Source organism: Vanessa atalanta, chromosome 25, assembly GCF_905147765.1.
Source record: "Vanessa atalanta chromosome 25, ilVanAtal1.2, whole genome shotgun sequence".
NCBI classification, from domain to species: domain Eukaryota; kingdom Metazoa; phylum Arthropoda; class Insecta; order Lepidoptera; family Nymphalidae; genus Vanessa; species Vanessa atalanta.
This window is the reverse complement of record NC_061895.1, coordinates 6,632,918-6,643,536: the sequence shown is the minus strand read 5'-3', so window position 1 is coordinate 6,643,536 and position 10,619 is coordinate 6,632,918. Positions and strand designations below refer to the sequence as shown.

General features: G+C 31.3%; 1 non-coding gene across 1 annotated transcript; it reads right to left on the bottom strand.

The window, feature by feature from the left end:
- Positions 1-3,336: 3,336 nt before the first annotated feature.
- Trnag-gcc lies at positions 3,337-3,407 on the bottom strand. Its single transcript has one exon. It is a non-coding gene; the product is annotated as a tRNA-Gly (tRNA).
- Between the last annotated feature and the right edge of the window lie 7,212 nt (positions 3,408-10,619).

The following is a 10,619-nucleotide window of genomic DNA, read 5'->3' as shown; positions in this document are numbered from 1 at the left end:
TCGATAAACAATAAAATATAAACTACAAAGATATGATCGTCTTTAAACTATACTTTTGAAATATATTCGTCTGAGGCTGGAGATGAATTAAGATAAACAAGTTTTTTTTTGAAAAAAAAAATATCAACAATTTACATGAGCCGGAACCGTCAAGCGACGTCGACCGTATCTACAGTTTTATTTGACATCTGTCAAAGCAAGCGAGTGACACTTCAAGTTTGGTGTCACGTCATGGCTCTGAAGGGACAGGCACGCGCTCAAGATACTATATTGGTTTGAACAATGACTATTCGCTTTTTATGTAATATCGTAGCTCTTGGTATTTGGCCTTTGGTGGGACAAATTTCGTTAATTTGACGTGAATTTATAGCGAAAACACTTAACGTTAATATATTTTTTATGATTGGATAGTTAATAGTAAGTTTTTTTACAGTTACAAAAAGACCAAAATGATTTGTAACATTATCTACCAAGCTTCTGGCTTCGACGCCTGCTAAGATTCGCATATTGTTTCAACAGAGTTCACTACACCGTCTTTTTTCTGCTGTCAAAATAATAAGATTATACGACGTAAACTTAACTTGTAACATAAAAATATATTCTTTCGCGATTACTAAATTCGCTTGCATTTTTGATGGATTATTTTAAAATCAAATTTCCAACTGTAATAGTTATAATTATAAAAAAATTAAAACCATAATATTGTAAGAATCTGTATCGAATATCAGAACTATATGATATTGTTATTGTGAAGATTATTAAAAAAATGCTGTAATAGTCTAAAAGATAGGCTATGACAAAAACGAAAACTTCTTAGTGCCATCTTGTTCCAGATTAAAATTATATTAAAAGGGGTTATAAGAGTGTAAAAACTTTCAACCGATAAAACACCTTGAAAGCAGGTGAAGCTATACAAATAGTTTTCAGGAAACAAACTTGCCGCAATTTATTCAACGTTTCAAATGTTCACAAGTTTTAAGTAATAAGCTTCGCTTACGTTTCATATTAGTTTCTGGGTTTCCCACTTTATGAATACGAATCGACTCAACTTATTCGAGTATTCACTGAATTTAGAGCGACTAATGGCTGTACAGGGGTGGGTTATTGCAACGTACAAACATGCTCAAATTTTTATATGACTGTTAGTTACGATGTTATGGATATAAACATTATTGTTCTAGTTGGGTACTTATCATTTAAAGACTACCCGAAGACTTTTCAATACAATTGGTAATGGAATTTAGCTTGATTTAAAATTTGAAAGATTATTTTGTCTGAAAATTTTTTGAACTTAGAAAAGTTTATAATAAACGAACGTTTCTTACTAAGATTAAGTCTTGTATGTTTACGTCTAAGTTGAAGTCCATGTTATTACCCGTTTAGCAACTCTTTATTTTCATAAACTTATATGAGCTCTGACAAAGCAGGGCAATTTTAAAGAAAAGTAATAAACGTTCATTACTCTTAATAATGATTGTTAAGGTTATTTGCTCCGAGGTATTTCTGGATGGAATATAGACTCAACTTTGTTCTCAATATTATGGACAATATGTAAAGTATTATGTTCGCTATGTATTAACCTGAACGATGAACAGCTTTTGTTTCTTTGTTTCGTTTGGCTGGGTTTCTTTTATACGTATAAAAATACCGGAGAAATATATGGAGATAAAATAATATTTTTGGTAACAGGATATAACAATGAAAAATATTATTGTATTTAAAATAATATATTTCCATTTTATTCAAATAATTTTAAAATGGTTTTATTATGCTTTAATCGCTAATTTCACTGCATATTTTTATCTGTGGGAATTTTTAAAAAGAACGTAAAGTATAACGTTATTCTTTGTAAAGTTATTATTGCTTCTACAATGGCGTAAAATGACGGACTAATGACGAGTATCAGCGTCGAAATTACAAGTCTTGAACACATGTTGTTAATAATAGGGAACAGGTAGATGTTTTTTCGGAATACCGCAGTAAAATTGCTTATTTCTATTATGGCATTTTTTATTCTAAGCAAAATTGGATAAAAGGATAAACTGTCTACAATGTTACGACCCTAGGTTTTTCTGTTACACATAAATGTCCAACTTTAAAAGTATGAATGTCTGTCAAGTATGTGTAAGTATGTATAGTATGTATGTAAGTATGTCAAGTATATAGGCAGGCCTTAAAATGGCTTCCAAAATATGTCAATTTCTTCAATATATATTTTACTAGTACAAGATGTGTTTTAAAACAAGCAATTGTAAAACTCGTGCAGGCTCGGACGCAAAACCGTCTCTAATCAGAATCAAAGCGTACTCACCTTATTAAATGTTGATGCTTTGATAAACGGCCGAAAATGTCAGAAGGGGAATAATTTAAATTGTTTTACAGTGGTACGGTAAACTATTTTAATTTCAAGAGTGATTGATCCATTCATCTTAGTTTCCAGAGTTGGCACGTTGGCGATGTAAATATTGTTTTTCTTGTTTTTTTTTTTTTTTTTAATTTTCGTTTACTCTACATCCACAGGCTCACAGTTGCTCGTGCCTTTTTCACTTTTTGGTTTTAGTTAGGTGTGGCGGTTTACAGTTTTTCTTATTTACTAAACTTCAACGGGTCTTCGCTGGAGTTGGAGCCTGGACCTGGTCCACACTGACAGATTTTTTAAAAAACTTTATATAGGTATATATATTTTTTCTTTATTTCATATACCTACGACTAAAATTTAATTTTTTGAGTGACAAAGTTATCTCTGAGATATAAGGATATAATAAAAAGGATAAGATAATAATAAGTTTTGCTAAAAGCAATGGTAGTGTAAATATACTTTTTTTGTTAAATTAATTAATGTGCTATATTTTGACGTAAGATATAACCTACTACAAGCTTCCGATTGTGATACGATTGATATTACAGACAGAAAAAGTAATACAAGATGTCAATCAGTTAATAAAAAACAAAACACTACTGCTATCGCAATAAAAAGTAATTGCAATAACGTAAATATTGTTTTTAATAAGTATTTTTGCTACGGAACCAAGAGTATTTCTTAATTGTACACAATGGATCGTCTACCGGTATCTTTTGAAGTTCGAGAAAATAGCCCAGAGGCAATTATGGTTTTGTGGTCAGAGTTCACGTTTAAAATATTTCTTTGATCTTAAATTCATATCGCTTTTCTTTGTGATATCTGACCAGACATTTCATAATAATCGTTTTATAATATTATTTACAAAAAAAAATAAGGAAATTCTTTATTATTATAATTATTTTGTAAAAATATGTGATATATAATATACACGGTAAAAATAAATATATATAATAATCCTTAAAAAATAAAAAGGTTGCATCGGCCAGGAATCGAACCCGGGCCGCCCGCGTGGCAGGCGAGCATTCTACCACTGAACCACCGATGCTTACACGTTAGTTGTTAAAATAACGCGTCGTATTTGTGATTGACCACTACAATGTAAACGAAATTACTAAAAGGTTTTATTGTAATTATTTTGGTATATTGAATCATAATAACACTATCGAAGTTTGCATGTCCGTGAATTCCGCTGCCGGAGCAATACTATATTGTGTGTTTATAATTATGAGTAATTGGACAATATTGTGCAGAACTGTACAAACTCACAGAACCATTAATAAAACTTATTGATCATTTAAGAGGTAACCACTTTTATGGTGACAGCTTTCATGTTTTGCATTTTTTTAAGTTATATGCTTGGTAAATAGGCCAACTGATGGTAAGTGGTCATAAATTCCCATAGACATTGGTACTGTAGTAAATATTAACCATTCTTTACATCGCCAATACGCCAACAACTTCGGGAACAAAGATGTTATGTGCCCTTGTGCCTCACACTTTAAACCGGAATACAACAATACTGAGTATTGCTGAAATTTTTAAATGTTGAAATGAGTAACTACTGAGTTTCTTGCTGGTTTTACTCGGTAGAATCTGCATTCCAAACTATATTATGTTAAACTACCATTTCACTTATTATAATTTGTTAAATTACGATTCAAAAGTGCTTGTAAAAGCCTAATTGAATAAAGTATATTTTGATGGTAAAATATATGATGATCCATTCTATTATACTTATTAAGAGTACAAATCATATAATATATTATGATAAATTACTAAAATATCGGTATTTTACCGACTCATCTGAGTTCAAGTTTTATCATAGAAGTGAAGATAACGAATTTATTTTTACCATCAGTTTATTGTGTAGATTATAGTAAACAAAACTTATTAATGAATATTATCTTATCAATTTAATTGAAAGCAAATCGATTATAGTGATGTATCGATTGATAAATTAACTCATCGAGTAATCGCGATATCTCGGACAAGTTTATCGCCATGTTCGAAGTGACGTGCGTCGTAATGCATGGCTCGTAATGATAATCGGTAACTACTAAAACATTAACGTCGTATCACGATTCGTATGTTTTATGTTTTATTTCAAACACACTTGAATTTTTCTTTGGTATTTTGAAACTACTAGACCAAGAAGAACATCAAGCATATGAAGAAAGCAGATGTTTTTACATTAACAGCCTGTAAATTTCTTACTGCTGGGCTAAGGCCTCCTCTCCCTTTCAGGAGAAGGTTTGGAGCATGTTCCACCACGCTGCTCCAATGCGGGTTGGGGGATATGCATGTGGCAGAATTTCATGAATTTAGACACATGCAGGTTCCGTCGCGATGTTTTCCTCCGCCGCCGAGTACGAGATGAATTATAAACACAAATTAACTACATGAAAATTCAGTGGTGCATGCCTGGGATTGAACCCGAAATCAACGGTTAAGATGTACGCGTTCTAACCACTGGGCCATCTCGGCTCTTCAAGCAGATGTATTGGGTTCAAATCCCTGGGGAGGATAACATATGTTATAGGAGCAGTACCCCGGACTTAAGATTATAGTATTGTTACATACACAATCCTCGAAGAACACGTAAAGCCGTGAGTGGTTCAGTATAAATATAGGTATCAAATGCATTTCCAGTCGTATAAACTTGTTTTTTCATTGGGCTATGAAGGCGAGGGAATATTGAGTGCATCTGTGTTTAATATGACACATACATTAATTAAAACGTTTCACAGACGTGGCAATTATTGTTGGCAATAAAATATATTCTGTTGTTGTTCTAAATAAATTACGAATTAATTTAATAAACTTAAAATCCTGATATGACGAGTGTAAACGACGAGTCAGGTGAAATGAGTCGATATTATTATTAGTTCATTAAACACGCAAGTATATAGACACAAATCAAAAAGATTACATATTCAAATTCCCATCTCCAAAATACAATCTGAAAACATTTCTCGTAATGACAACACTTTGAAAGTAATTATAGTTGAACAGTGGAACGCATTAAACGTTAACTATTTCTTTACTGGTAATACACGAATGGAGTTTTAACAAACAAATGATTATAAATTGTTTGAAGGCATAAGCGATGTATCAATTGGCACGTCTCAACAAGTTTACGATCGACATTCTGTCATCTCATTTATCATATCGCTTCGAATAGATCATTCGTGATAATATCGACTAACAATGACACGAATTCGACGACGGAAAACAAAAAAGGTTATATATTATTAATAGCTAGTAAAATATTACGCGTTTGTGTTTTTTTCTGCCTATATCTAATGGCAAAGATCTTAATTAGCAGGCTTAGCAGGTGGTTTTGCCTGTCTACGATTTTGCTATAAATTTAAAAAGGAATGTTATCGACCGGTACAATTTGTAATCTGTAGGCAGGTAGGTCGTTGCCAGTAAATATTTTAAGTAGTAGTTAAGAAAATCTGACGCAAAATAATCTTTGAGAAATAGTGCAAAAAATATAATATAATATTCTAAATTAGCGACAGGATGACTCCTGGTATTCTTGCCATCTTTTCACAAGGATATAAATTGCACAATAGTTATATATAATGTTATAAAAAAATAACATTCGATATTAAACCATATAAATATATATATAATTGCAAATACATACCACGTCCTCAAAAGAAGAGGTCTTAGTCCAGCAGTGGGACATTTACAGGCTGTTACTGTCTGCTTAAGTATTATTATTTTTTTAAAACATAAAAGGAAAAAACATCTCTTTTTATTGAAATCTGTCAATGTGACACAAGAACAGATAAAGATTACAATTTTTAATCTGTAATCCTCTTTCGCCCGTTATTTTACTTCGTGTGTTTAAAATTGCATTCGAAATTTAAATTTAAAATAAACCCGTTAAAAGCCAAAAAAGACACCATCTTAAAACATGTCATACATTATCTGTTCTTCGCATCTTAATTGACACTTCGTAAGTACTTTTTTTTTTCTTAGCGCTTGGTGCACAGCCAACGACTTAAGGAGTTAAGTGAGGCATGTTAGGTTTAATATTTTTTATAACCTAGTTAGATAAACCTACTTAGTAATAGTACCATTATTAAGAATAATGTTATGTTGATTTGTATGAAAATTTTAAACAGTTTATAAAAAATTCATGTTCATTTTTTAAAATTTGTATCAGTTTATACAAATTCGCAATTTTTGCTTTTTTTTCTACTCTTGTATCTAAAATGTTTTTTATTGATAAAATGGCTTCGAAGTTAAAAAAAAAAAAAACGGTTGACAAAAAGTATTGAACTTTAAGTAATACGTAACGAAATATAAAAACATTTTCGTGCAAAAAACCCTATGGTTTTGATGTCTGAATCTTTCTGAACCGTTTGAAATTAAACCCAATGCAATATTTTATTATATTTAATTTTTAACATTGCAATTCCCTCTCGCTGACGTAGCAAGGCACAAGACAGTCAATTAATAATAAACTATTCAAACTCTCAATAACCGTTCAGATGCTGTAGTATGTTAATTCGTACATCCAAATTAATTGCTGGAAGCCGAGATGATTTAGTACATGAACATCGCATCCATGGGTAAATTAATGGAATATACATATGGAAATATGTACCTACATAAAATATAATATATTTCACATAGGTATAATATAGGTTCTACATAAAACGTCTTTGTCGTAACACGTTGTAGTAATTATATTATAATATGTTTATTGTATATGGTGGCTGGTATGTTTTTTTCGACGTTATCGTCATATTACCGACAGTTTACACAATTATTCAGGTCTATGGGCACCACGTCTAATTTTTTATGATATATGTGGCACCTGATGGAGGTGCAAGTGCGTTACTGGCCTTTTGGGAGAAATGTGTAGGTGTGTTGGAGAAGGTTCCCAAGTCGTATCTGTTCGGAAAAATCTGGTTCCGCAGAGTGGTTGTGCGAAATAAAAAATGCCTTCAAAATCGCGCTGTTATTGTGGCTATTTTCCAGTATTCCTAAATATTAAAATTAATTTAATCAAATACCTATGTTTATGCACTAATATAAAATTGAAAAAGGAATCCTCAGCATTACAGTCAATTGATCATTCAATTATATGAACTGTTTGGTCAGTCACGATTTCAGTTTGAACGGCGTCAATGACGCGTCAATTTAACGGTTTTGTTTAGTAAGCGTTTAAACCTCATTGAGGTGGACGCTTAATGGCCTTAATGATTGAATAGGCAACGATTTTAACGAAAACTAACGAAAGGTGCTTCAATGAGCCTATTGGAATAAATAATATTTTGATTTTCTTTTTTTGTTTAACATCGTTTAAAAGTGTTTTGCACTTAATTATTAAATTGTAAATAAAAAACTATCTGATAAATTATGATGATTGTGTCAACCTAATGCTGTTGTTCATATAATATTTACATTTATACATATTTTAAATTATTGTATAACGAAGTTGCGCTCCGAATTCCTTTACTTACGTCGTGTAAAGCCTTTATTTACAAAAGATAATCTTATATGTAAACGTTGTTATCTCAATATGATAAGCGTAACTAAACCTAATTTATGATCGATTTCGTAAAATTATAATATCTTCGAAATACTTAGTGTATTAAATGATGTCTATAAAAATGCTGTATTAAATTTGGGTATGACAAATAAAGTTTTTTTTTAATCCTTCTATACATATTTTTTCCTGTTACCTTGATGTCTGATTTTTAAATTATGCGCAATAGAGTATAAATAAGCAAGATAAATTAGTTAATTAACTTGGCACTGTGTTACTAGTTTATTAATGACTGTCTTAATGCCTGTCTCAAAGGGTTATAAAGAAAGTCAGCGGTTAGCGTGCTCAAATGTTGTTTATTTCTAGAATAATTCACACAAACCCTAAATATAGTCACATTATTAACATTCTGAGCGCATCCCACAACAGGAATGTCTACACACAACAAATCTTCTTGACATCTTGATTTACATTGTATTACCGGGTTCAACCGCTATACGCTATTCTCCTTAAAGCACTGTCAGATACAAACAAGCTGTTTTATACGAGCGTCATAATAATAAGAGCGCTGGTGATCCAGTAGCTAGAGCACTTGAATCGCAACCGAAGATTGTGGGTTTAAGACCGGGAAAGTACTGAGTTTGTTTGAGAATTATGCCTGTGTTGGTTGCAATTATGGCACATATTTATCTAGCATCTAACAACTCGCGTTGGCAAACTTCTCGTCAACGTGAGAAGTTTGCCAATACTGGGAAGGGAAGGGGAGTTCTACCATTTGTGGGAAGTTTTCAGGTGTTACATTACATAATAATAATTCTTAACAGTAACATTAGCCAGACAAGTACCATTATTGCATTTAAGGGTCTTGCCGATGTATGTCATAATAAGATATATCTTATATACATATCTGTAGATCTAAATCTACGATTTAATAGCAAATTAGCGGATATACTTATTGCAGAATATAATAATGGCTCAATAGTTTTCTTACTTTGTGTTACTTCTTCGTCTCGTAAGAAAAAATAAATAACAATATACTTGCATTGTAAGAACTTAGTCCTGCTCGCTGGATTTGAACTCCACCAAGACCTTGTAATCCGTAAAATGTTTTTGTGTGTTACACTTTCACGCTTCAACGTCTTGACAAATCGTGAAATTTGACGCAATAGCTTATCGTTAAATGCTTTCGTTTTTATACAGATTTTTTTGATAAAATAATTCGAAAAAACCGTGTAAAGAATTAATTAAAGAGCTATCAGGTGCGTATCACCTAATGTAGAAAACATCCGGTGCATTAAAATATTTGAATAATTTATATGAGATACATTTCATATTGAGTCGTGGAGTTTCTTAAATAGTAGGATGTGCTTTATTTCTGTTTATACTAATAATGTAATAGAAAACAGACGTAATGATCATAAAAATACATAATGGATGCTAATGTTAATGTTATTATTTTTATCCTTATCTTAACTTACTAATAATTTACATAGAATTTCTAAATACATTAATGCAAGAGTGAATCGTGCTACTCGTTTATTCTTCATCGATAGATTTAAATTTATTCAATACAATATAATTAAGATATTAGCTTAAATTATGTCTTCAAATATTATCATATTTTTCCTAAAAAACATATTTGTGAGGTTAAGTGAGCACTTTATACATGGCTTACTGTAATAGACATCTACTGAGAATAAAATATTAGCGATATTTTTGCCATGACCTTGACGAAACTAAAAATCTTTAGAGATTAACAATATTTTCCAAAAATTCCAAAAGATTCCAAAGTCTTGAATCACACGTTAATATATTCCCTGAATTTAATATAATATTATCTACAATTGCATTTAGTCATCAGCACATTTTGCTGAAACGTAATCTCAAACAAACACTACGAGCACGTTCTGTCAAGTTGTCAGCTCAAATAAGTGGTTCAACTCCAATTATACTAGCTTTGCATGTCCAGGGCTCTCGCGTTGAGAGACTAGGTTTAGCACCGGTCTATTTATGCATTTAGCCTTGGCTATCTGTTCCAGTGGAGAATTTTCTAAAGAGGATTTGTTCTGATATCTTATTTTGAAGCATACTTGAATTGTTTCCAGTTTTAGTTCTGACAGTTTTCTAGAACTTGTTTTGAAAATCTTGAATTTGTAAGATATAAAAAATACATATACATAAACTATTGATAAACATGAACTATTGATTACTAAAATAGTTCCACATCGACGCGAAAAGTTAATCGCTTTAGAAGTAGTTCTGAAATTTCCAAGACGTTAAAACTACGATCGTCTCATAGTTGTTTCGTTTGTGGTCCACAAAACGTTTCAATATTTAACGAAGTCAACAACGTAATAAAATAAATAGGTCACTCATCCACGAGCTTGTCAAGACAATAAAATCTTGATTATCTTGAAATGAAACGACTATACAATATTTCTGGCTATGATTGTTCTTAGGAGACATATCTGGGAAGGTAATAAAATAACCTTTATGATGTCATTTATGAAGCTGAAATCAAAAAGACAATCTGTTAGTGACGTAGTTATGTAGATATGATAGCCGTTCCGCGTCTTCGTAGGGACTTTCTCACGTAGATATGCTTTACTTTAGAAACTTTTATTTTCTACCATAAAACACGTTAACAAGATATTAGTAATCGTATAATGATTCACTGAAATAGTGTGAAAACAAATTTTAGAAGAAATCTTTCAATAATTATATTGTTTAAGTATGAATTACAAATGA